This window comes from Gasterosteus aculeatus, chromosome 7, assembly GCF_964276395.1.
Source record: "Gasterosteus aculeatus chromosome 7, fGasAcu3.hap1.1, whole genome shotgun sequence".
In the NCBI taxonomy this organism is placed as follows: Eukaryota; Metazoa; Chordata; class Actinopteri; order Perciformes; family Gasterosteidae; genus Gasterosteus; species Gasterosteus aculeatus.
Genome location: NC_135694.1, coordinates 9,362,650 through 9,389,912, shown reverse-complemented (window position 1 = coordinate 9,389,912; position 27,263 = coordinate 9,362,650). Strand labels below are relative to the sequence as shown.

At 44.6% G+C, this 27,263-nt stretch overlaps 1 protein-coding gene across 8 annotated transcripts in view; it reads left to right on the top strand.

Annotated features, from left to right (window-relative positions):
• kdm6ba (lysine (K)-specific demethylase 6B, a) overlaps positions 1-27,263 on the top strand; it is an 81,920-nt gene that overhangs the window by 36,361 nt on the left and 18,296 nt on the right. For 2 of the 8 annotated variants that reach the window (XM_078107378.1, XM_040180653.2), the window contains exons 1-3: positions 4,062-4,694; positions 6,276-6,513; positions 21,767-21,829. The gene's annotated coding sequence lies outside the window, so the exon portion shown is untranslated. Of the gene's footprint in view, positions 1-4,000; positions 4,695-6,275; positions 6,514-21,766; positions 21,830-25,677; positions 26,128-27,263 lie in introns of those variants that run through there. The other 6 variants (XM_078107376.1, XM_040180652.2, XM_078107377.1 and 3 more) reach the window with 4 other exon arrangements.

Below are 27,263 nucleotides of genomic sequence, written 5' to 3'. Positions count from 1 at the left end.
TGCCTCCTCCACCCCCTGCTCTCCGTCATCAGCTTACCTTGTTCTCCTTGGTCTCATTCAAGCAGCCTTGGCCTTAGAGTTAGTTTTGGGGTGAGGGAATGTTGAATACAATAATGTGCGGTATCATACGGAGTACAACTGCCGTCATTAAACAAGTGTCATCAATAGCTAGGTGATGAAAAAAAACATCTTTGTGTATGTGGTGGAATGTCGTTAAACCTGACATTAGTATGAATCATTTAAAAAGCAGATTCGAAGGCTTATTACATTTTCATCTGAGCTTTTCTGTTGATCTGTTTTTTGCTTGGTAATTTGTTTGTCAAACAAACTATTGGCTTGTGTATATGCTCCATTAGAGCCACTGCTCTGCAATACTGAGGGATCTGCAAGGTTGTAGTTAGTCTCTAAGAGTTAACACAGGCTTGTGCTTGCTGTAGTTAGTCTCTAGTGTCCTTGCATGGGGTAAAATGACGTCAAGCATCTGCATAAAACATTACTTATTAGCCAACTCCAACTTTTTGTCCACTAGGCATCCACGGTGCGGTGTGTTTGTTAGACCCCACTCAACAGGACATGTTCACTAACGAATAAACTCTTTACTCTTAATATGTCAGTCTTTGTCCTCAATTACTTTTTGAAAGCTTTTAAAACAGCTGCAGAATCCTAATGTGTTCACTAACTCTACCACCCTTCCATTATATTACTTTAGATGCTGCAGATATTTGACTCTGCTCTTTGTAGTTTTCCAACCTTTTTTGCTGCATCTCATGAAATTGTAAACAGGGCTTTAGTTTCAAATGGTTTACAGTTTAAATACTGTTTTCATGTACAAACTAGGTACGTTTTTTTTCTACCTCTATGTGGGATCAATAGTTGCAGATTTCATCATTTTACAGGCTGAGGTCATCACAGTGCTTCCGCCCCATCAGGTCCATTATCATGCACCACTGGTGTGAGCGGAGATGTGCACATGTTTGAATGCAGTGTGTCCACCCCAAGACTTAAAAACACAGCGTGTCCTGTTTACACATCTTGTCATCTAACTTTGGGAAAAGGGGCAAATAAACAACAATGTTAAACTCTTTAAGGCGGAAGTATTTATTCACAGCAGATATAATGTCCATTCGCCCTACTAGTACCCCACCCGATCCGCCCCCGAAACCATGGGGAAACTTTGCTCTGTTTGCTAGATGCTCAACCAATGAGTGTTTGTTTAAAATGTGTTCCACCTGAGGGCTGCCCTAACTAACCGATCTACTTCGACAGGAATATCGTGTACTCATCCCGAAATGTATGTATGAATGCTTCACACCCGTCGAAGCGTTAGTCTTGGCTGCAATCCCCATTGATCCGTTTGAAAATGCTCAACTTTAAAGAGTATTGCTGTAATAGTTTTAAAATATCTGATGCAAAATATTTCAGGGATTGTGCACTCGGCAGTGCAAAAGATGAACAATCCTTTGGAGCTAACACGGAAAACGCCACGGCAAAGTCGCTTGCCGAGATTGGGCCAAATCTAGTGATACCTTTAACCTTTCTCTCAGACAAACCGTGGCGAATTGAGAGTACAAAAACCACCAAGCCATCGAAGCGTATGAATCATAAATCTCTCTTTCCGCTCTACCCGTTTTGGCTTGTGAGTGGCTAAGGAAGCTGTCCGTCATTTCCATGTAGGTTTAGTCAAATCCAATGGGATCGGACGAACCAAAAAAAGTGGTTGAATGATGCAAATCGGCCAACCACAGACAAGAAGCAGACGTTGAGACCTCCCGTTTCTGGGCCGTGAGGCCTTCACAAAAGCCTCTTACAGAGTAGTAATCCTGACTCTCTTAACGTGGAACTTTACATGTGTACTGTCCACACTGGGCTGTCATGTAAATGTGCTTTTAGCCTGCTATCTCTGTTTTATAGGATTTACAGGGCTGTTAATGATTTTATTTTAGGCTATTCACAAGGTTTGTGAAGGTTTATTCTGTGTATTATGTTGATTTATGTCTTCACCAGTAATATATAACCTTATTTGAACACACCAGAACACTAATGGCAGTTCCCCTTTATCCTACGGAAAAAGACATTGTTCAGATAGAAGCAACTACTGAGTTATTAATTAAATGAATGAATTATTATTAAAAGCCTGAAGTCAGTAATAACTTACCTCCAGTTGTTCACTTTATTCAAACAACGTTCTTCTGCCTCTTCTCCTGCTATACATTTACAACTCTTATGTATTCAATAGGTTGACAGTGCTAATAAAGGGTAGTTAAGCCACGAGTAGCTTAGTAAAATAGGATAATCAGGGGTGTCAATTAAACCGGGTAAACTGGTGAAGATGGACATAGCAGCATTGGCTTTGATGGTCATCATTGGGAAGTTACGCAACATTTGGACACTGCTGACTTTAACATTAACAACAGGTTCAGTCAAATTACATGCAGAGTGTTGGGATTAAGTGGTTTAAAACAGAAATGCTGCATCAAGACATCAAGACACATTCAACCACTGGCCATTTCTCCGCTTGTGCTAGTATAGGGGGGAGTATAGGAGTCAGTGAGTGTAGTAATGGTTCTGAGACTTCCTTCAATCTATGCGCTGGTCAGAAAGTGCAACAATTCCATGCTGTATTTTTTTCCATCCCGTCACCCCCTACCATGCTCTCTCTCTCTCTCTCTCTTTCTCTCTCTCTCCACCTCTGCTTTCCAACCATACTTTTTGTCTCCCTTCTGTAATTCCATCTTCCTCCTTCCAAAAGGCCGTGCTGTGCGTGTGTGCATCTTAACGTGTGATATAAGAAACATCTCCGGTTGAGAGGAAATACGGAGCGTGTGTTTTTTGTGTGTGACCCCCAACATGCCGACGAGTGGGCGCTGCTTGTTTTCCGCCCCGGCCTGATGGCCGTGTGCAGCTCAAACAGGGTTTCTGTTCCTAATGTTCATTTAGACACATTTAGTAAAGGGCACTGAAAGGTCGCCGGTTATAAAACAATAGACTTTGAATCGTTTTGGTAATTTGTTTGTTTCCAAGTAAGTAATACTGATTAGGTATTAAGAAAACAATAATGCTATCGTTTTGTTCTAGAAGGACTTGCCTCTTATTTTTATATTTCTAACAGCTTTTAGCAATGAAGGAGGTACAAACATATGCAGTCAGACAACTTTTAAAGAATCTGCCGCCACAGCCAAAGGTATTTACAAGATAAAATAATGGCAAATGGTAAAATGATTATCCAAATTAACGGTTTGCAAAGTTTCCCTCTGCAATTAGGAATTATTAGTGACATTTTGGGATCTGAGTAAAGTGCTTTTGGTAGGTTGTTTTTTGGGGGGGCAAATGACTACAGCCTGTGATTGTCTCACCCAGTCCCTCATAATTGATATATATGACAAGCAACTTAACTTTGCAAATAAGACCCAGGCTGTAATTAGAATTAATTTAATCTGGTTAATTTAATTAAAAACTTCGTAGTCATTTCAATCAGAGGACTAAACGAGTGCTGACAGAAGTCAGTAAAAGCAGGAAGGTCGTTGGTCAGTGGTCATGTTGCACCCAAACTGGATTCTGTACCTAGAAGGCATTGTTCTGTCGAGCCACATGTTGGCTGCTCTCTGTGCTCAACCCTTATCGCAGCACGGCTTCGATGTGGGTGCAATAAAATCACATCTGGGCAGCAGGACGCGCTGCGCCGTTCTAGCACCTCTATCGATGTGTTTAGCTGTTTTTTATCGGCGTTTGTACCGTAGGTCACAGCGTACATTAGACTAATGAAGAAGAGAAATCAAGGTACGGAATGAACCGAGCGGCTCCTTCTGCTCACCAATCCCATCTGTTTGACACACAGAGGTAGAGCGGGGAAGGATGGAGAGAGAGAGAGAGGGAGAGAGAGGGAGGGGTGGTAGACGAATGAGAACGAGGCCAGATCAGGCTGAGGGAGGGGAGGAGGTGTGGGGGGGGGGGGGGGGGGGGTGCTGTTTAGAGAAAGGCAGGGAGTGAAAAAAAAATCCGAGGGAGGCAGGCTGGGGGGTTGGGCTCCGAGCCGCTGCATGTGTATGGGAGAGAGGGAGAGAGAAAGCAGCAAGCGAATGTGTGTCGTGTGTGTGTGTGTGTGTGTGTGTGTTTGTGCTTGTGTGTGTGCGCTCGCTCTGTTCCTTTCCTTTCTTTGTTTGACTACTGAGTGGGAAAAAGGCGAGACAGAATATAAAGCGATAGGGTGAGGGAGGAAAACACAGAGGAGGAGAAGGAGTCACAATTTTTTTTAGAGAGAAAATAAGAAGATAGACAAAGGATTTCTATTTTGATCTGAGTTTTTTTTCTTTCTTTTTTTTCTTGCAGATTGTACAATAAGAAAAAAATGTATAGCAACAAAAACAACAGCGCTGCATGCTTTTGACAACAGTGTCACATTCAAGAACAGTGTGTGTTTTCTGTGCTGGCTCTGTGTGTGTGTGTGTGTGTGTGTGTGTGTGTGTGTGTGTGTGTGTGTGTGTGCGCGTGCGCTGAGGAGGTGGGGGGAGGCAGGCCGTGCAGTTTAAAGGGAAAATACGAGGCACACACACAAAGCTGGGAGCGCAGGCAGGCAAGGCAGCAGGAAAGGAAAAGAAAGGTGGCGTGAATCTGCTGAGCCGACAAACCTCTTTGGAATTTTACTCCACCGAGCCGACCCCGCGTCCCCCTCTCGGCTCAACCGGAGCGCAGCCACGGTAAGACAAGCTACCCATCCACAAGCTCTCAGCTGTTTTCACCGCTACCCATCTGCAGACAAAAGCAAGAGAAAGTTGCTGTGTGTGTATGTATGTGTGTGTGTGTGTGCATGTAGAAGAGCTAAGCTAAATGCTGGAGCTAAGGCTAAAAAGGCGTGAGGAATGCAGCACAAAGGAAGCTTGTGTGCTCCAGCTGGGGCTGTGTGTGTGTGTCTGTGTGTGTGTGTGTGTGTGTGTGTGTGTGTGTCTTTTGCGGACAGGTTTGAATGTTTTTGTCACAAAACTTCCCAAACTTTTGCATGCAAAGGATGCCCCAAAATAGACAAGCACGGACCACAGAGGGGCTTTTTGGTAAGAGATCTAACAAGAAGGCTTGAGGTGGAGAGTGTGGACGCTCCTATCAACAGTGTCCATTACTTGGTGACTGTTCCTGCTTTACATGAAGGCAAAGATTAATAAAAGCAGGTGATTGTAATTTACTAGTAAACCAAAGGGAAGTCTGCTTGAATGTCCCAACGGTTTGTGTCAGGGCCGGGACATTTAAATGCCCCCGGCGGCTCGGCAGCCAGCCGGCCCACCAGCGCGGAAAACAAAATGCAAAAGTAGTTCATATTTACTCCTCTGTCTCTTTGTCTCCTTTTACGTTATGGCTTTATAGTCCTGCACCCTACACTAACGTGTCCTTTCTTGCTCTTCCTCCTTTACTCCCCGATCTCTGCTGATGTAAACGCGAGCAGGCACAAAAGGTCTCTCTTTCCTCTTCTCATCTCCTTTTTCTCACTCTTCTTTATCTCTCCTTTTTATCTCTCTATTGGGAAATACAGAGGTGATTGTATTGAACATGGGTCTTGTGACTTTGCTGCCTAAGCTTTAATCTGTGATGGCCTATCTCTTCTGCGCACACACAGACACACACACTCTACACTATTAGCTTCTTATAGTTAAACACTTGCAGTTCTGTACTGCAAAGTGTGTTCTGTCCCTGTGTGTTGTGGTCGGGGGACTATCACCTTGTTCTTGTCAGTACTCTGGTCTGCGGTCAGCACCCGTTTAGTCAATGCGTGTGTGTGTGTGTTACTGATATAAAATGACCTAATAGGAGCCACGTTGTGTGTGCGTGCTCGTCCTCACGTAAGGGTGTGAGAAACACTTGTGCCGACGTCTGCCTGGAGCTAATGTTGTTGTGTGTGCATTGCTTCCTATATTAATATATCAATATGAATGAAATATTAATATAGGAAATCTGTGTTTAAACCAATCCAAATATTCCTGCAATAAAGGCCTGACTAGAAAGACACTCTTGCGTGCTACTGTAAATTGATCTGTACCGTACTCCGCCACACACCCACAGAGCGCCCGGCACGCACATGCGCACATGCACACTTCCACACACAAGGCGAAATCACTGTTACTATTCCCTCTGCCGCCCCCCGTCCTTCATGCCCACCCCTCCCCAGGGAATATCTTCCTTTATCTCTTTTCAGTAGTGTGCTAGTAGCATAAGTAGAGCACTCTGACATTTCTCTTTCCTTTTTTCTGATCCTTTTTTTTTTTTTTTTTCATCCACCACTTCCTGCCCAGCCCGGATTATCCAGAGGCGTGCGTGCCAGGCGCGGTTCAGCCAGGGCCCCCTGCCGTGAGATGGAGTACGTTATGGCTGCTCGCTCACTACCTGGTATAACCTTGCCCGTTTAGGGTGTAGTGCATGCAGGACTCGGCCAGTGATAATCCTACACCAGTGCTGTTGGTTCCCATGCTGAACGCAGAGAACGGTGTATTACAGGAACGTGTCAAAGGAACCTGGATACATTTCGTTACGGTAAGCAGATGTTGTAATGAGTTATTCATGTTTCATCATATGGAGTAAATTATTCTATGAGATACATAGTTAATTACACATGCTAATAATGTAAGAAATAAAGATATGAAGTGGTGATTCAGTAAGGTAGTATTATATCAAAGAAGGGGTATATTCTGTAGTGAGTAGTTGTACACGTGTATAAGTTGAAGAAACTTAAATTAGTCATATAACAAGTTTTTCATCTCAGGCATTTTATAGGTGGAGGTGTTTCATGTGGGGCAGGCCAAATACATTCAAATGTTTATGTAATTGTGAAAGAAATAAGTGGAAAAGAGAATAAAACACCAAAAAAAGCAGAAAGCCTAAAAATATATTGATTGATACAAGATGTTGCATAAAACCAAATATGTATGCTTTTAGAAAGTCCACTAGGTAATATAGTATTATAGCATGGATAACGTGGCGAGGCGGATGCCATTCCTTTCCGTTAAGGCTGTCGGCTAGTTTTGCATAGTCATTAATTGGGGAGGGGCGACCTGGCCCAGCTGTGGGTGAACGTGTGTGTTTTGCAGATAGAATATGGGAATTTGGCCCGTGATAACAGTTGATTCTGGAGCTGTCTGTGTAGCAACAAGCCATTTCCTGCATAGAGAGCCATTAGGACGCCAACCAAATATGCCACCCCCGTGTGTTCCTCTGCAGATGTGCACACACACAGACATGCATAGAGGAGGGGTGGGGGGGATTGTGATTGAATTTGTGTGTGCATGTGTGCTGCTGCTCTCCTCTCTACCCCTCCTCAACCCTGGGGCAGTCGCCCCCCCCTCCCCTCATAGCCCCCCTCGGCTGAAGGGGGGAGATTGTGCATTCATTGGAATGGAGGCTGAGAGGGGGGAGGGGCAGGGTGATTGAGGGTGCTGCCTGCTGAAGAAAAAGGAAAACAGAAAGAAGAGAGAGAGAGGAGGGGGGGGGGGGGGGGGCGATGCTGCCCAGTGTTTAAAACAAGGGGGAAGGGGGAGGAGAAGGAGAGGAGCAGACAGGCAGGAGAGGAGGTGGGGGGGTGGAGGTGAGGGGAGGCTGGCTGGCTGGCGCCTTGGCTGCGTTGTGTCTGTGGATAGATGGGCTGGAGCTGAGCTAATAACAGCTTGTGTTCAAGGAGTCATTTGAGACACGTTTATGTCTATAAAATGCTTGTTTGTCATGCTGATTTATATATGTATTTAGTTTCATACAGTTTTTGGTATCTGCTCATACATTTAAGTTTTTTTCATCTCAGTAATGCTGATGTTGCACCGCTTTAGATAAAGCCTACTGCATGCGTCAACGCATCTCTACACAACACTGCTGCACCTTCATGACTTGGTGCCAGGAAGCGTTGATCATGATGTGTTAAAAATACGATGAAGGGGTGAAGAGTTGAGTGCTGCAGCATCTACTGCCACACTACTGCTGTATATCATACTGCAAATACTTGGCTCTGAGGCGTTATCTGTGACTACACTAGTTTTACAGTTTGTTAAGGCACAAAGGAATCAGGCTTAGGTCATTTTATCATGCGGGGTTAAGCAGATTAGCTGGCCTTGGAGCTAATACCCTCCATAGAAACGAGCCTGTGCAGGTAGCTGTGTGTAATTAGCCGAAGTAAGACAAAGGAAGCGGAAGAGACATGATGGAGATGGTGAGGCTGTTCCGGTAGAAGATCTGGTCCGTATGGCAACAATCATGGCAGCTTTTATTTTTTCATGAAAAGAAAACAACCCTTTAAAGTTTGTTTGAATATTACCACTTATTTTTGGATCTACTGCGCCTTATTCTGTCCTTGTTTCTAAAACAATGGTGAAGAACACCAGCAGCAAGGTTTACATTAAAACTAAATTATTTATGACTGGTGTATTCACTACATACCAATCGAATCAGATCCAAAGTGACCATGTGACTAGTCTATGACAAACAAAGTGGCATTTGAAAGGCCCATTTGTTAAGTCTGTTGTTGAGTCTGGTGCAATGCTCATTTTACAGAAAAAGGCAAAACAAGATTGTGTTTGTTTTGAGGAATCGATTTTGCAGCATTGCTAATACCTAGCAGCAGTGCAGCGCCGGTGTGAGGAGAGGAAACACTGGAGCTATAGATTTGCAACTGATGGAACAGAACCAAGATCCTAACAATTTAATAACGACACAACGCACAACTCAAAAGTCACGTAATGGCCTGACCTCACCTTTAAAGTTGCTGTGGTTTTTTGAGCTGATGTCACACATGCACGCAAGAAAAGGAAATTAGTGGAGATAAAAGGAGAAGCACACGTGCTGAGACATTTTCAATGCATACACACACACATACACACTACTGGCAGAGACAGTAGGCTGAGTGTGCACATGGCGCCTTTGTGTGATGGAGACGAGCTGCGGTTGGTTGATTTAAGGTAATGAATTCCAGTTGTCTCAGTCAGGAGAGGGCTTCGTCACTACTACTGGGGGTAGATAGGGGATTGGCATGCTGAGTGGAGACAACATCCGATGAAGATGAAGATAATGCACACACACACACAAGAGTTTTCCACACCGTCAAACTAGTAGTTGTAACAACTGTCGACATTCTTTAGCAGGGAGCAAAATGTTTTGTTCACTTCCGAGGGTGCAGCAGTCGGAGCTATTTGTCTTACGTGTATTGAGATTGACACACAACAATTAATAAACAACAACAAACACTCTTTTAATGGAGTAAATATATATATATATATATTCCCCGCCGAACTGCATGCTGGGTACAGCAGTTGCGAGTGAGTTGGCCAGCGAGCCGTGAAAAGCAGGTGGCCGGCGGTGCTTTTTGGCTGTGATATGAATTTGTGGCCTTTGAGCCCAGCCCTAACACACACACACACACCTAAACACACACCCACCTAAACACACTCGGATTGTGTGAATGTTGCATAGGTTGACAGAGTTGGCCTCTGTAAAAAGGGCCTCGTGACTGACTGAACCAGGTGGTGTGTGTGTTTGTAGAGGAGTGTGTCTCTTGCAGATTGTTGGTGAATTATGCTCGCTCTGTTATGCAGGATTCTTTATAGCTCAGGATTTAAAGGGAGGGAATGAGAAGAAGAGAGAAATGCAGAGGGGGGAGTCCAACTCTAGAAGGACTGTTGAGCTTTAGAATTGAAATGTTTTGTGTTTTCAACTTTTACCAGACATTGGTCATATCTGTCGTATATCTGCACCACACATGTCTGTATCTCCACCTCAATTGATGGTGTCCTGCTTGTACTCAATTTTTTCTATTATCAGTGTGTAATTCATCAAAGCTTATCCTTCCGTGGCCCTCTAGGTGGGAGCGCCTACTGAATGCTCAAAATGTGAAACACTGAAAATAGAAAGTATATTATGAGTGCACAAACATAGATTCCCATAAACACACACACACACACACACACACACAGGACTTTGGCCATGCCATGTGTATTTACTGCACTCTGTAATTGTGTGTGGAACAAATGTGCAGTCTCTTTGAAGGTTTTTGCTCTTACGCTGCCCTCCTTTTCGATTTCTCTTTATTTGTTTATCTGTGGTGTTTCTCATAAAGTGGCACTGCCCTGGATCTCAAATTGTTTCTGTACTTGTGTCCTCCTTTGAGTGTGTGTGCCTGGGAATACACTCCAAAGTAGATGCTTAGGTTTTTACAGTTGAGTGTGTGCGTGCGTGCGCTTGCTGTCGTTGTGAATGAAAACGTGACTCGTTTGTCACTGAGCAGGTTTGTGTTTGTCCTCTGCTGTTAATGATGCACAACTTGAACACAGTGTTCAGGTCTGCCTTGTCTAAGCACTCCCACCGGTTTTACTTGCTGCATGGGATGATGTGGATTTGCTCCAGGGCTGCACATATGAGGAAGTGAAATTCATGTGTTGCCATTTTTATTTCACCCGGAAATCCAGACAAGCAATCCGCATAAGTTTATCTCTACCAAACAGCATGCAGTGATCTTTCTGTCCCGTCTCATCCTCCTCCCTCTTCTGGCCCTTTGTACCCAGCTTCATATATTGTTTTTCTCTCTTCTTTCCCGGCCATGGCCTTCTCTCCTCTTCATCGCCTCTCTCTAAAACACAGTTCCACGCTGGACCTTGACCCTTCTCGCGTGTAACTCCCATGATAACTGTGCTCTTGTTTGTGTGTGTGTGTGTGTGTGTGTGTGTGTGTGTGTGTGTGTGTGCGCGCTTGTCCCACAATATCTCTCGCTCCAGTTCCTCTCAATACATGAGTCACAGTTGAGGCGACACGAAAGTTCATTTATTTCCAGTTAGATCCAGTTGACTTTCTAATTGGCTACTTTATTACCGTCCTCATTTTCCGTCCAAAATAATTTGCATGCTTTCTTTTTGATTGTGTTTCGCCATCGGCAGTTACTTGTATGTGTACCTGTAGACATCATTTCACACGTGCAATTGAGGCAGTCATACACTTCACACACTTGTGTATAGTCTAGTATTGTTTGCCTGTGGACGTTCTTTCTTATATTCTTTCGTATACTATTGTTGATTTATTTGTTCATAAATTATTATCTTTTGTTCACTGCCCTGTATGCATCACCAACCATGAGAAATCCCTCCTATGTCAAACATACATGGCAAATAAATGATTCTGATTTGTGGAAATGACAGTCAAGTCAAGTCAAGTCATTTTATTTTGTATAGCCCAAAATCGCAAATTACAAATTTGCCTCAGAGGGCTTTACAGTCTGTACACATACAACATCCTCTGCCCCGAAACCCACCATCGGCACAGGAAAAACTCTCCAAAAAATGAAAAAACCCTTACAAGAGGGAAAAAAGGGAAGAAACCTTAGGGAGAACGTCAGAGGAGGGATCCCACTCCCGGGATGGACAGACTACAATGGATGCCATGTGTACAGAATGAACAATGTATAATACATGCAATTCCTATGACAGAAATGATTCAAGTAATTGTGAGTAGTAAGCCAGGCGCACAGCAGGACCACTGCAGGGGCAACCACCATCAGATAGAACCACCATCTACAGACGCCTGTGGGGAGGGAGAGCACAGAGACTTAAGGAGAGGGTAATGTTGGTTTATGAGTAAAGTAATATGATTAATATCTAAAATAATGATGATGATGGCAGCAGCAGGCGTCAGCATGGCCACGGTAGGTGTCAGGACCAGGGTCCCGAAGGAACCACGATCTACGGAGACCTGATAGGGGAGAAAGCACACAAAAAAAAACTCCCCGAAAGAAGCTGAATTAGTCATGTGCATTAATAAAACTTGAATTATGGTAGAACGAGAGCGTGAGAGAGGAGCACGGTGTGTCCTAAGAATTCCCCCGGCATTCTAAGCCTATAGCAGCTTAACTAAGGGCTGGTCCGGACTAGCCTGAGCCAGCCCTAACTATAGGCAGAATCAAAAAGGAACGTTTTAAGTTTTACTTTAAAAGAGCTGACCGAATCTGCCCCCCGGACTGAAAGTGGAACCTGGTTCCACAAAAGAGGAGCTTGATAACTGAAGGCTCTGGCCCCCAGCCTACTTTTTAAAACCATAGGAACAACAAGTAACCCAGCATCTATGGAGCGCAGTTGCCTTGTTGGGCAATACGGTGTTACAAGCTCTTGAAGATACAACGGTGCCTCACCAGCAAGTGCCTTGTAGGTGAGGAGAAGTACCTTAAAATCTATTCTTGATTTAACAGGTGTGTGTGTGTGTGTGTGTGTGTGTGTGTGTGTGTGTGTGTGTGTGTGTGTGTGTGTGTGTGTGTGTGTGTGTGTGTGTGTGTGTGTGTGTGTGTGGAATAGTGTGTGGGAAATCAAGGCTGTGTCTGCGCACATGCAGTGAAGACGATATGTGTGTCTCTGCATGGGTGTCTGGAGGGCAGCGGGTGCACTGTGACCTTTATGGGTCGGCGTGTGTGTGTGTGTTTGCATGCCCCCAGACTGGTAAGAGGATATGTCTTGAAGAGTTAGGGCCCTCCTCTGTCTGTCTGCACCCCGCCTGTCCTTTCCTCTCTCCTAGCTTCCCGTATCCGTTCACAGCCTTCTCTGTTTTTCTCTGCCTCCCACTTTTCCTGTCCCCCTTTCTTCCTCCCAACCATAAACTTGTAAATCGGTGTCACTCAAAACCGGAAATACATCAGTTTGAGACCTCAACCCCCTCTCGCCCCCTTCTCTCTCTGTTTTGGGGGGGCAGGGTCAGTGTCGGTGATGTAATTGATTTTCTCTGTTTCCTTTGTTAGACTAGTGTTAGATGTCACTCTGGAAGCCGTCTATACTGCACTGATAACTGAAGTTATGGTACATGTAGATTGTACATGCTGCAGGGCGAGGGAGAAGGTCACAAGTCACAAATGAAGTGGGAGACTTGGCCGATTACTTGCTTATTGAATTATAAGTTGCACAGTGTGAACTCATCTCTTGTCAAGTGGTCAACAACATGTCAGTCGTCTTCGTCCTTCTGTCATCGTTGGATAGAAACATAAATACTCTGACAATAAATACATCCATGAGGTGTAAAAAAGGGGAGTTGAGAATGCTTTAATAAGACATTAAAAACTCCTACACGCATCAGCTGTTGGCCATAGGCCGACATTGGTGGGTGGTTTTAATATACTGGAACAGTGTTAAAGCCCAAACTGGAGTCCTCGCCCTCCCACTGCTGCTAAATATTCTATATGGAAAAATTGTTCTAGTATTCTAATAATTACAGAACTAGAGTTTACTAGTTATAGGCTCAAACCAACTCATCAGTCTTTTATTCCACGTTTGGAGCTGGAGCTTTAGGACAGGGGACTGAGCACGCGTTGTGTTTGCCATATGGCGGCTGTATTAGCCCACAATGTAAACACAGCTGGTTGCCTCCCGTGGCTACACGGATGAACAGCAGTCTGCCTGCAGACACCAAAAGCCCCCACTAGTACATTAACATGGCTGTTAGACACGTTGGGAATAACGATGTTGCAGCCCGATATAGCCAGACTGTCAGAGGTGATTATTGAGTATCTTAGCGCCTGCTCGCCCTACAGGCCGCTGTGATTCGTTGTTTAATTGTCACCTGACCATGGAAGATAAAAATCTATTCCTTCTAATGAAAAGACAAATGAAATAGGTATATGTGCAGGTATTGCAATGTGTTACTTGATATATGGTTGGCCAATGAAGATATTTATCAAGGAGCAATGCGTATGGTCGCCTGAACCAGAGACACAACGTGGCAGATGAAACCGAGAGGAGAGGACAGGAACTGAACATTGCACATCATAAATAAAATGTCAGAAACACTGGTGCCTGCTAGCCAGTGCTCATGGTAGCGTGAAATCTGCTCCCACCCCTTCCCTTCTTATCTTCCCCCCCTATCACACTCCTTCGCTCGCTCTCTGTGCATGTGTGTGCGCGCACAGAGTAATTGAGGTGTGTGACCTTGCTGTAGGCTTGCCAGGTGTGAAGGGAAGGATGGAGAAAGCAGGGGATGAGTTGAATGGGGGGGGGGCATGAAGGGAAGGAAAGATGGATGCTGTTATACGTCGGCAGACTGATAACCCGCCTGCATGCATATATATGTATGCAAATGTTTGACATTCTGTAGTGAAATAAATACTACTGATGCTGTGTGTGGGTGGAAGCACTTGCTGCTGTAAAGTCCTCTGCATGCAACCTGGAATTGGGCTAGTGTGTTTGTGGAGGGGGTTGGTATGGGCGCGTGTGTGTGTTATCAAGCAGACCGATGACATACATCATTTACTAATATGCCACAATGTGTGCGTCTAAATCTATTCCACCTTAAAGTTTGTAAGCGCATTACATAAACATCCCTGTCAAGTTGTCGTATCATGGTACATTCCATAAACCGCTGAGATGATGGTGGAGATGACTGACAGCTGCATCACACTTTTCTGTATATATTACCGGTATTTATTTTTCCTTTATGTTCACGGTCATTTTATTCCTCGGACAATTTGAAACCGAAAGCTTCCCGCTGTCAGCGTCATCACAGTGGTCTAAAAGCTGCTGGGTGAACCCGCTGCAGGCCGCACCGCTGATCTAAAAACATTAACTGCTGCAAAGTATTTTTGCTGATGCATGTTGAATGTAATGAATCAAGTGCAGAGGAGGAAATGAAACCGCCCTCAGAAAATAACTTTTCAGCCCTTTCTTCTACCGCTCACACCATTCGGTCGCTCCCTTTTTGACCTAATAGTCCTAAATAAGTACTTCCTTATTTTATGATTGAAGTATCATCGCTGTGTGTGATTGAACATTCATGACTGCAAACCCCTCCATGACACCTCAACCAGGCCGCTCTTGATTTAGACCTCAGGCGCTGCAGACAAAATGCAAGTGACGTGACAGAAGTAGATAGAGTTGCATTAATCTGATCAACAGTCCCTCCTTACAGTGGACAAATCAGTGAACATGTCCTGCTATTCAACGCATGTGCACTGTCGATTTTACAAATAAAGGAGCCCAATTTTATTTTTAAAACGTTCAAATGATGAAACCGTAACAAGAGAGGGAGCCTGCGCTCAAAATCGTGTAGCAATGCAGACCATCAGGAACAGTTTTGAGGATTTTACTGAGCCTCAAAATGTTCTGGTAGGAGGTTTTAGAGTTGGTAGGTTTTTAGGCACGATCAGTTGACACAATTGAATTTTAGCGTCACCTTTGGCATTTATAACCGTCTTCATGATCTGCCGCTATTTTTTCTCATCATTTAGTTTGGCAAATGACCAGCTGCAACATTTTGCACAAGGTTAACATTAATTACAATACCGTTGTTGTAAACACGATGAATTGGGGTTGCATGCATTTTTTTAACACGAAGAGATGTTTTCATCTTCACATTGAGTCCAACATAAGACTAGCGTGGAAACAGTGGTGCGCTCTCTCTCTCTGGCCCATCCCCCCTCTTCCATCCTCTAAAGCCGACTCTCCCCTGCTCTCTGCACAGTGCATCTGTGTCATGTCACTGGGTTCTGGCGTCCCGAAGTAACCCACCACCCTCCCATACCAGTGCAATCTCTCTCGCTCCATCGCTCTCTCTCTGTCCTTGTGTGCTTGTGTCTTACACTGTCATCCCTGATCTCTTCATCTTCCCTTCCTCCCCCTCTCCCAAAGGAGTCACCTTCTCCTTCTCGATACCTATTGTGTGTCACTCATTTAATATCTCCCGCACGTCCTTCTCACCACAGTAGCACAAACGCACGTCATTGCTCTCTCACTGTCCTCATGAAACGTAGACAGACGTAAAACTGTCTTGGGGCAGACATTAATGGATCCATGCCCCTTAGCTGGCTGCTGCATGCATAATCTATCTGCTCATACAGAACGTGAACATTGCACTTATCAAGCTGTGTGTGTGTGTCCCTAGGCTCCTCCCTCTAGAGAAAGAGACAGACAGGTGTGGACCAGATTGAGTTCCACCTCATTTCCTCTGCCCTTGCAGCTGGTCAAGGACACACAAACACACACACACAGGCATGTCCTGGGCACATGGTTATGTACTCAGGCACACACACTTCAAATGCAAGGGCAGTGACATGCACACTGCACACACCTCCAATGCAGACACGCTGCATGATGTAAAAGGCTCAAATGCAACATTAGTACAAACCAGCGTGTGTGTGTCATGAAGCCTCCCAACACATAAAACAGGACAGGATTACAGGAATGAATACAACTTGAAAGATTTGCAAATTGTATAACTCCAGCCCCAGTATGATGTCTTTTAAAGCCTTACCGCTGTATATTCATGCTGTACCCCCCCCAGACACACACACACACACACACACACACACACACACACACACACACACATATATATATTGTTACAATATAGCTGTGTTTGGTCATTCATATTTGACGTGACAGCCGCACATTGTCCGTCCATTTTTCATGCTGGTATGAAATGTATAAACATCAGAAGAACACTAGGATTAGGATTAGGCTGGGCTAACCCCGAATAGTACCCCCTAGGTGGTATATGAATGGGTAGGACTGATTTAGTAAGACCTGATGGGCAGGGGGCACCCTGCACCGTATGGATGGGGCAATACCGATATGTATTTAAGTTTTGTGCTCTAAAGACTAAAAACACTATATAGTATATATATATATATATATATATATAGAGGCAAGGATGGAAGGGGCTCATGACCACCCCTCACATATTTATACACAAGCACACTCACACACAGCGTTGTCTATGGAAGCTGTACGTTCTACACATATGTTGAGGTCTGTTGTGTGATTACAGATGGATCTGTGTGTGTGTGTGTGTGTGTGTGTGTCTTTGTCTTTCCTGGTGTCTACCCAGTGCAGGAAGTGTGGGGTCACAGTGTCTGGAGGGCCGCCAGCAGGCCTTCCTCCCCTTTAAAAGGCCAGAAACTTTGGGACTTTGAGACTCACCTTAGAGACACAGAGGCGGAGGCAGAGCCTGGTTTGTGTACATTATGGCGTTGTGTGCTCACTTGCTGGTAAGGGTGATTGAGTGCTTGTCATACTGTGCAAGAGTGTGTGTGTGTGTGTGTGTGTGTGTGAGAGAGTCTTTGTGTGTGTGGTCCTGTGGAGACTGCATGAGCCACCATGTGGGAATCACGTGTGCAGCGGCAGATAAAGAAGTCTTTGTGAGCAGATGTAGAAGATGCAGCTCAAGATACACAAACACACGCACACTTCTGCTCTTTCACATTAGGTTTCTCAGCTCGCTTTCACTCAATCATTGTTAAACTTGCTCATTGTTATTGTTTAATATCCATGAAGTATGAAATCATTACGGGTTTGCTGACTAATGGCCTGAGTCAGTCTCTTTGGTATGTGACAGTTAACTTAAAGGACATTGTGCAACTGGATAGCACAGTTTAGCAACTCTTCACTGTGGGCTTGGCAGGGCTTGTCTGACCTCTCTCCAACTTTGTCTTTCACACAAACACACACACACACACATACACACACACACATATAGTCCCAGGGACAGTATGCATGCTTCCTTGGCTGCTGCATACAGCCTTGAACACAACTTCCTCATTAACTCCTGTGATTCGCTCATATTGCACACACACTCCCAAACAAAGACACACTCGAGGAAAGTGCTGTTGTTGTGATTGATCACCCTCAAAAAAAAAAATCACCTACCCTTCTTCTTTTTCCAGTGTTTTTATATTGTTTAAGCTTGTGTGAAGGGGATGCCTCAGGCCACAGTTCTCCAACTTGTGTGTGTGTCCAGCTCTCCCCCTTTTGCCATTACAAAGCCATGATTACACCGTTTTGTAATATATACCTCTAGGTGGACATGTTTGGTGGTAGTACGACACAGCAACATTTATGTAGCCAGTCTGCTACCATGGTTCGTGTAAAAACCTGACTTCAGGCTTTTGATTGTTTTGCTGTACAAGAAGAAACAAGCCTAATTATGACACCAGAGTAGACATATTTGTGCTGTGCCGTGTTTTTCATGCTTACTGTTCTTCTGTGTTTCTGCGCTCAGGTACTTTGGATGTTATTTTTTAGGGATAAAGGTTGATAAGCCAAAGTTTCAAGCATCGTCTAATTTTGGAGGATTGACGTCACAAGATTGTGCCGGCGCCGACTGATGTGACTCCGACTGCTGCTTACAGCTTACAGCAATTATTCAGTATATTCATTTACACATTCTTGCACAAACCTCTTTCAAACTAACTCTCACATAATCCCAGTGTTCACAGGTCCCGGTGGCGGCAGCAGCCAAAGCTGCTTTTATTCGCTTCAGTCTAGACGTGATTTATTACTGTTCATTCATGTCTCCTTGTCTGTCTGTCTTCCCATTTGGCTTGAGCTCATCGATGCTCGTCTTTCAGACGGTTTCGGGGTGTAGGTGTTTGTGGCTCTTGTCGGTGAGTCTGTCTGTCACCCTCCTACTCTTTAAGTGGGTGTCATTTTCTTGCGTTCCTCCAAAGAGGTCTGGCAGTCTATCCATTCCCCTGTCATATGTGTGTGGGAGTGGGTGTAATGGTTTGTGAGCCAGGCGTGGTTTTTACCATGACCTTTAACTGAAGCCATGTGGCCAGCTCCGGCCTCCCAAACACAGACATGCTCACAGGCAACCAAGACGGAAAACCGGCTTTTTGCTTCAATGCCCTTCTGCTAAAATACAGTTAATTGGGCTTGGGTGGTGTTACATGGGACTAGCCATGTTGTTTTTAAATAGCCATGCATGTACAAGAAATGGTCAAAAGCAGGCTTTTTGGCTTTGCCTTTCTGTATAATAAACCGCCACAGCGGAGAAGAAACCACCCCCCTTTCATTCAAACAACTTAAACGACATCACGCTCGTGCAAATCTCCTGCTACCCGCATCCTGAACTCAAACACAAGTTCAGGATGCGGTGCGGCAGCATTCCAAGGAGATCTGAAGCTGTAAACAAAACGCGGCCGCTCCTCGATGTGTGCACGCTGATGTTGTAGCATCCGCCGACGACGCTGACCCTTCATTCAAGGGTTCAACCAGTTTACCAATTGCCACCGAGACACACAGGGAGGCCGTGAACTTACAGACACGGAAGACAAACACATTTCACACAACTCATGCGGGAACCAGCTATCTCGTGTGTGTTTGCAGGTATGAAGCCTGCTGCCCTAACTTGAAGGGACCTACTGAATCACTCGTGACTCAGGGACGGGGCAGCACGAGCTTAGATACGCTACTCACGCCATGCAGGCTCACACACGCTGAGGTGTGTGTGGGGTTTTGCCTTAAGCAGTTTTTTTTTTACTCTATATTAAGTCAGTATTTACTGCATGCAGAAAGATAGCGTCTTTACATCAATTGGACCTTATTGCATATGTATAGCATGTGTAGATTTGTTCAGCACATGTTCATAGGTTTGAGCGTGCGTGTGTCCAGTACGTATGTGGGTATTCTGGATATGGAATACATGCGTGTGTAGCCTTTACGTCTGTTTTTTCTCAGACGCCATCCAGTAACTCACCTCATTGGCCAATAGAATATCTGCAAGTGCCAATTTGTGATTACTCCGTAACAAGAATTGCATATATACGTTAACCTTGTGGCTATTGTCCTATTCCATCTTCTGGCAATGCCTTCAGCCACGTCCAACCGATCTCTCAACCTGCCTGAGTTTGCTCATCTTTTGTCTAGCTCAAGGCCTTTACTCTACACTCCTCCTCCTCCTCTCAGCCTCAACATGTCTGCTGTTCTCCACCTCTACATTGCCCCCCTCCCCCCCACCTCCCTGTGGTGTTTAATGTCAAAGGGAGGTGCACCCACGGGTTAACCTTCACAGACTCAAGATAAACACTTGCTTTCTGGACCCTCCTATCTGTCGATCGCTCCCGCTTTGATTGTCTCCCTCATGTTCACTCTCACGTAGTCTTTATCGATCTCTGTCTATCCTTTTCAATACTATTATAGTTTTAAACTGAATGTCATTACTTTTGGCTCTAAATTTGTATTTTCTTATTATCCGCCATTTCTTTATCTTTCTTGCAACCCCCGCCCCCTCCTCTCTCACTGCCCTGTTACTGTCCTGCTATCAATCAAGGTCAAATGATTAGGTCCAATGATTAGGTCAAAGCTAGCAGCGTTTATTCGATGTGTCATGAAATAAAATGTCTACTCTTGCAACACTTCAGCCACAAACACACTTGCCTTCTTTTGAGATGGCCCTGCTCACCCACATTCTTCCTAAATCCGCTACATACACACCCACACACACAGCCATCCACCTTTGAAGTGCGGCCAGCTGCGGCCCTTTAGGGGGTGCGGCCTTTGACCTTGAGTTCAAAGGTTCGGGGCCTTAACCACCAAGGCGCAAGATCAGGGAAGGCTGAGCCAGCTATATCAGCCTTGTATTGACACAACTGCACACACGCACACATGTATGTGTATGCATGACTGTTCTCTGTGTACTAGCTCAATAGAGAAACATGTGGAAGCTGCCATGTGGGGGTGCGTTTTTAAGACCGGAAGGGAAGAAAATCTAAGACTGAGTATGGAAAGACAAGTGGAAAGTGGAAAAGAGGCTTTCAGCTTGGTTTGTTGGTTTGGTTTGTACCAAATCCATCCATGTTTCATAAATAGATCATTTACTTTTGGTCTTCCATGCCGACAAAGCCAAATGGCCACAGTGTCTTTGAGTCTTTTGGTCAAGGGTCACATGGATGTCACAGAGGCAGAGAGGAGCGGGTAGGGAACAGGAGGATGGGCTCCATGGGAAGTGTGAAATGGCAACATAAATGTCGCAGCAAGTGTCAACCACAAGCAATTTTTAAAAGGGCACCTTCTTAATCTTAAGAGAGCCAAAGGGGGGAGGAGTGGGGGGGGGGGGGGGGGGAGGGCAATGTATTCTCCGCTTTCTTACTTTCTCCGGTGAGTGTGTGTGTGGGGCATTTCTGTGTAGCCGAGTCCAGTTTAGTCTACTGTGTGTTCAAGGTGCAAGTGGAGGTGTGTGTGTGTGCACGCACGTGAAGGTTTCGAGGGTAGAGAGGAACACCAGGGTGCCACCTGTTCTCAGTAATGTGCCCCAGCTCTGACACTGAATCACTGAACAGGCGGCACATGAGGAACACCCACACACACACACACAGATGGCCCAGCGCTGGTCCAGGCCCTGCTGTGCCTTTTGCCTGACACGCATACACAGACGCATAAATTGTATGCGCGGTTACGGATTACATGTCGACAACATCATGACCCCACAACATTCACCAAACATCAGACTTAAAAAGGTGAATGGAATAGAAAAACAAGGTCTCGATCTTTTTACCCAATACTGAAGGTATGACCACTGCTTCAACCCGCACTGGAATGTCACAGACGCATTTGACCTAGTTTTGACCAAAGAAATAGAAACGCTCCTATGTCGTCAAAGCACATCGTGGCAGAAAAATGATTTTTAAATAATACTTGATTGGCACCACAATTCTAAACAAGTACATTGCAAAAAAAGAGAAAGCTACAAATACTATATTATGCAAATTATGGTCCAAATCAGGTAGAAATGTTTGTATTAGAGTAAATGTTTAGCACATATGTATGATAATATTGTACATGAATGAATATATAAATGTATCATTTGCCAGGTCGGTCACTAAAGGAGCTGCCCATGGCTGATAGTCTCCTGCATGGGATGGGAGGGGTTGTCCATCAGGGATGATAGCTTGGCCATCCTTCTCTCTCCCACCATCCATTGGTCCTTCTTAACCAATAAAGAACAAGTAACTGCCGCTCTAGTTTGCACTCTTACACGACCTCTAGTCTGACCTTTCTTCATGTTGTGGTTTCAGGGAGGTGGGAGGTGTCACAGTGGCCTGCCGAACAAGACGGACTTCATTACCCATGATCGCCAGGTAAGAATCTCGTTTAGCTTACTGCTGACACAGCTCCTCTCCCCTGGTTTAAACCACATCAGAATGAAAAAGGTCAATCATTTGCTATTTTGTTAGCTTTCTATTCGCAAACAAGTAAGCAAAACCCTTGTGGTACATTTTTGATTGCAGACATATGGTCACGTGAGTGTTTATTGGCATGTTAGGAACACATTACTTTCACTGTTATGTAATTAGAGCTGAAACTATTTTGATATTCATCTAAAAATACTTTTAAGGAAAGATAACACAAACTAGTGTTCAAACTAGTTCAAGCCTATTAAGTGTTTGTTGTGACAAATTATGGAGTAATTATGAGTTCCAACTTATTAAAAAAAACAAAAAGCCAGTGCAAGTTTCAATCAAAATTTTAATATGAGCCCACCGAAAACATGTTCACGCTACACTCCACAACATTTAGTAGTTGGTGTTAAGTACATTAGTGTTTCATACAGTTTTAACTACTATAATGTTAAAAATAGTAATAGAACACAAAAAAATAATTTCAATTGTAACAATCCTCTACATAAAACATCCAGCCTTAGTCTCAGTCAGCTTCTCAATGTTATCCGCTTGTTTTTAACTCTAAATAGTAGTTAGAGCATAAGCATTTAGCACTAATGACAATTTTACCAACCATGAGCAGACGGATGATTTCCTGTCCAGAAAATGCCCCAAAAGAGCCACCTGAGCTTTTTAAGCTCCTCTAACTGGAGTTTGCTTTTCGCTGTCTATGCCGGGCAGGGCTCCGGTGCTGAGCTTATCAGGGAGCCGCAGGTACAATTAGCCGGTTGTTTGAGGAGCTAGACGGAAAGCCGGTCTCCCCATCGGCCCCTCTACCCTAAAAAAAAACTAATTACGCGAGCTGAAACGCTCTGCTCAGCTGGCTACATCGCTGCTATATGTGGGTGTGCTAAGCCAGGCTGTCTGTCTGTGTCAGACTGACGGCGTGGCTCTCCGTCTCCTCGTGGTGTGAGTATGTGCGTGGAGGTGATTATTATCGTGTCTCTCGGTGTACCCAAAAGGCTGACTCACGGTACGCCACATCTACACACGTACAGTCCCACGTGCGTACTCAGCCTCCACTACATATTGTAGGCTGAGAAGTACCGTCTGTACCAGGGACAAAGTCTCCTACGACTGCAGGGCGCACACACACACACACACTCATGTTTACTTTTTCTTTTCTAATGCTACTCTGTATGGACCTCTTGAATATTACATGCTGGTGGTTGATAGGGCAGGAATCTAGGGTCATGTACCCATGGGAGAACTACTACACTCAATGTGTGCACACACACATATACATATATATATGTTTGTGTAAAGAGATATTATTTAAATATGAGAACAGCGTCGTCCTTGTCCCGATCTCTTTAATTACACACACATTCACCACTCACACGTCTGCCTCCGGTCCACACATATGAATACAGGATTGTGAATCTTTCCTAAAAGCCTTGAACTTAAACACAGTATTCCACATATCCTTTTCCTTTACTGTCCCTTCCTGCTCCGCATTCTGGCCCCCCGGGTCAGACTGTAATGCTTTGGCTCCTCTTGTTGTGGGACAGGAAGGATGTAGGAATTGAGCTCTTAGATTAATAATATAAAAGTAAACTAAAAAGGAAAACCTAGGCCCATACACAACTGTAAAAATGAGAATTAATTATACTTTCTGGCTATTATCATGCAGGATAGACCAGTGCAGCAATGGACAGCAGTGATAAGAAGCACATAATAACATCATATAAGCCTACGCTCAGAATGCACTAGTTTACAACTCCATTATGGGTATTTAAAGACCTAAGCACTTCAGGGTATAATAGCTTCCAGATTATGTTGTTAAAAAGTTCTTCCAGTTGACTTGATGCATTAGAATGCACATACTGATTATGGCATTACTAGTGCAGGTTTTCTGAGTATGTAATTAGATCATATGGGATTAAATCACTTCCATCCGTTTACAGAGAAATGTCCTGCATCGGTCTAGAAGCTTTTCAGCTGCTTCAATCTTTCTTTCAGTCTCTTAGAATTGAAAGCGGCCTCTGGATTTCTCACCGAAAACCTTAGTTTTTCCTCACTGTTGCGGGCACAATAGCAGCCGCTAACACTTAATTACTACTTACTGCCACTAATTTTGACCAACACACTTACAAACGCTGCAGTCAAGATCACTGTTGCTGTATGAACTGGATCTGTCCCCCGAGGTTACGGGTTTCTCCACGCAGCCTTTAACAGAAGAAAACAAAACAGCCATATACAAGCACACTACCTCCCATGGTCATAAAGACCTCCACTGTGCAGCGTCCCCCTTCTTTCTAAACACAAACCCCATTACTGAACATTCATTGTCACTTGACAGTAGACTCCAGATCCTTGTGGCACATACGGCACATGCAATGTACTTACTTCATTAGTGGTTTGAATCGGACGTACTGGAAGTATAGTCGCGTGAAATATCTGAATATAGACTGTGAGGAACAGAGAATGAGAGACTGATGGCATCAGTTGTACTGAGCCGGAGAGGTTTTATGATCTTCCGATGATTTTATTTAGTTGTTATTAGAATTGTTATGAGCAACTTTGTGTGTCCTTATATCATCATCTCAGCATTATCTATGACACATTCCCAACGTCCCTGTTGCAGCTAATTTTGCCTCCTGTTGTCCTGCTGAGGTTGTTCTTTCTAAATATAACTGCTACACGTGTGTGTCTGTGTGTTAGCCGGGGACACATACTGTTGGTGGTGCCCGTATGGCTCTTTGGCGTTATTACAGAGTACAAGATGGTTATTTTGGCGAGGACGTTTCCGGCCTCCGAGAGGCCCATTTCTATCTCACAGCATCGTAGCTGTGAGCTAATAGAACATGATTCCTCTTCTTCTGCCTGCACAGTCATGATATGAAAGATGTTTATGTCCCCTACTAGAAAATAAAATGTATTATCCTCATAATCTTTATTGATATCCCTGGCCAGTATGGTTTTGCAATGATTTATGTTGTGGTTTACATACTGTTTCTATATCGATATATTACGTGTGAACAACTTGACTGAACAATACAAAGCCACTCGATTGAATGAATGATTTAATTTAATTGCATACAGGAAGGTGGGCAAGGCCTGTAATCCTACACCTTTGCAAATGAGTTATAGCCTGCAATTAATATTTGTGTTGGTGGCTTATGCTTTGTAGATCAGTTACAAGCTATTTACGACCGAAGCTGTTGGCAGAAGGTGAATGATAAACACTCACCTGGCAACCCAAATGCTGTTCTGTTAAAATGGCTCAACTGATCCCTAAAACATGGTCGAATTGTTTACTCGTATTGATAAAGCCATTAGTAATAACTCATAAATGCTTAATGTGCTTGTGGTGTAAAATATACCCGGTACAATAGTGAACTGTTTCCCTATGCCTCCCTTTAAAGCTTAGTAAAGGACAGGCGACCACAACAAGTATGTATTTATAAATATACGTTTATTCTGTTCTGTTTATGCTTTATTAACCAGCGATGATCAAATAAACGGCGCACGTTAATTTGAGAACTAGTCCGCTAAGTGGAATAAGACTGTGATACTAAACCCGTCTTCCTGTGCTAAAATGGCTTTACGGCTAAATTACTCGTTCTCCTCCGTAAACATACCGCGGTGCTGTTCGACAACGCGGCTCTCTGTCGCGCCGGCAGCAGCTCCGGTACCGGGACTCTGACTCGGTGCCAGTCTGCGCTGTCAGGGAATTCCGTGGGGCGCGTGGTGACGTCACGTATACGCGCGCCCTCTGTTTGGATTTGCGTGTGTTGTGAGCGTGCGCGGCTCTGCCCCCTTTAAATGTGGAGCTCGAGCGCAATACGATCCGTGGCTGACTGCCGGCGAGTGAGAAGCAGAAGTAGAGGAGGTGGGGGGGGCAGAAAAAACGAAAAAGAAAAGAAGGAGCTCGACGCGGAGAGACACCGAGACCCGAGCGAGCGAGCGGACGGATCGGTAACCGGCTTTTTGCCCCGGACATCGGGGGGAGGCGCTGCGGCCAAAGAGGCTGCTCTTGTTCGGCCGCGGTTTCGGGAGGAAGCGACGGAGGCGAACCGGGATTTACGGGACTGCGTGCGGATCTCGCTCAGCCGGCTCGTTGGGAATTTCTCCGCAGACTCGGGAGCCACAAGCGTGCTGATTAAAAAAAAGACCTCAAAAGTCACAGAACCGGATATTTATGTGCTTCTGTTTGGCGATTGTTTTGTTTTTTTGGAGCGTCCCATTTGTTCGGAGCCCACATTGAGTGAACGGTGAGTGCTGCTTGGTGAACCGGGGCCATTTAAACTCCGGTCGGCTTTGTTTTGGTTGTAAGCGGGCGAGTTAGTGGTGATAGAAAAGTAAGTTTTAACCCCTGATTTTCTTTAATGTGTTGACTTTTCCCCGCATCGGCTGTGCAGTTCCATTATGTTGTGAATGAAAGTCTCCTTTGTGAATCAGGACAGCAATGATTAATTAGTAATTGATCAAAGCGGAGTTTATGATCGTCTATAGTCGGTGGGGGGTCTCTATTTCTCTCTCATCCGCGGGTGACTCTTAAAACCCACGCGTTTATGCATCATCTTTACCGGACCTGTTTAATCATCCAGTGCACCTGGAGTCATTTGTGTGAATTTGCGGTTGATGGGATTTTACTTTCAAATGTTTAAAAGATAATCCCCAATTTCTAAAAACCCTAAGAACGCTATTTGATATTATTTATGCTGATGTTTCAGTGTAGAAATCAGCTCATATGCAGTGAAGATGATGATAGTTGGACTTTCATAATAGGCTAAACCTATTATGAAATGTGTAAATGACCCAATCCTGATTCTGTGGGACAGTCTAGGTCCTAGTTCGGCCATTGTTACCCTGAGAACTCCTGGTCGTCCCGTGTCTAGAAGGGGGAAGGAGAGCGAGAGGACTGGGAGAGAAAATTGCCTGTGTAAGGAGATCTCACCCATTGTGTGTGTGTGTGTGTCTGTGTGTGTGGGGGGGGGGGGGCAGGATCACTGAGGTCGGCAGCCGTATAAAGTGAATGGATAGCTGCCACCCCCCAGTCAACCCTTACAAACACAAAGAGCCGGATTGAAAGGAAGTGATTTGCATCACCTCTCGTATTGGGGGGGAGGGGTGCTGTGTTTTGAGCCGTCCTCTTGGTCTGGGCTGCAGGGGAGTCGGTTCACTAATGTCCGACCGGCATTGTTTGGTCAACGTGATCTGTTATCTAATGATCGCCTTTACATAGAACACTAGTCCTAACTCGAGGGACTTTGAGACACATTTGGGATGAGAGTCCACGGAGTCAGCTGGGTTTATTTATGAAGCATGTCTGTTTTTGCACCCGTTTTATCTTCCCCCGAAATAGCACACAGTGTTCAGATGATCAAAGCAATAGGAGTTAAATGAG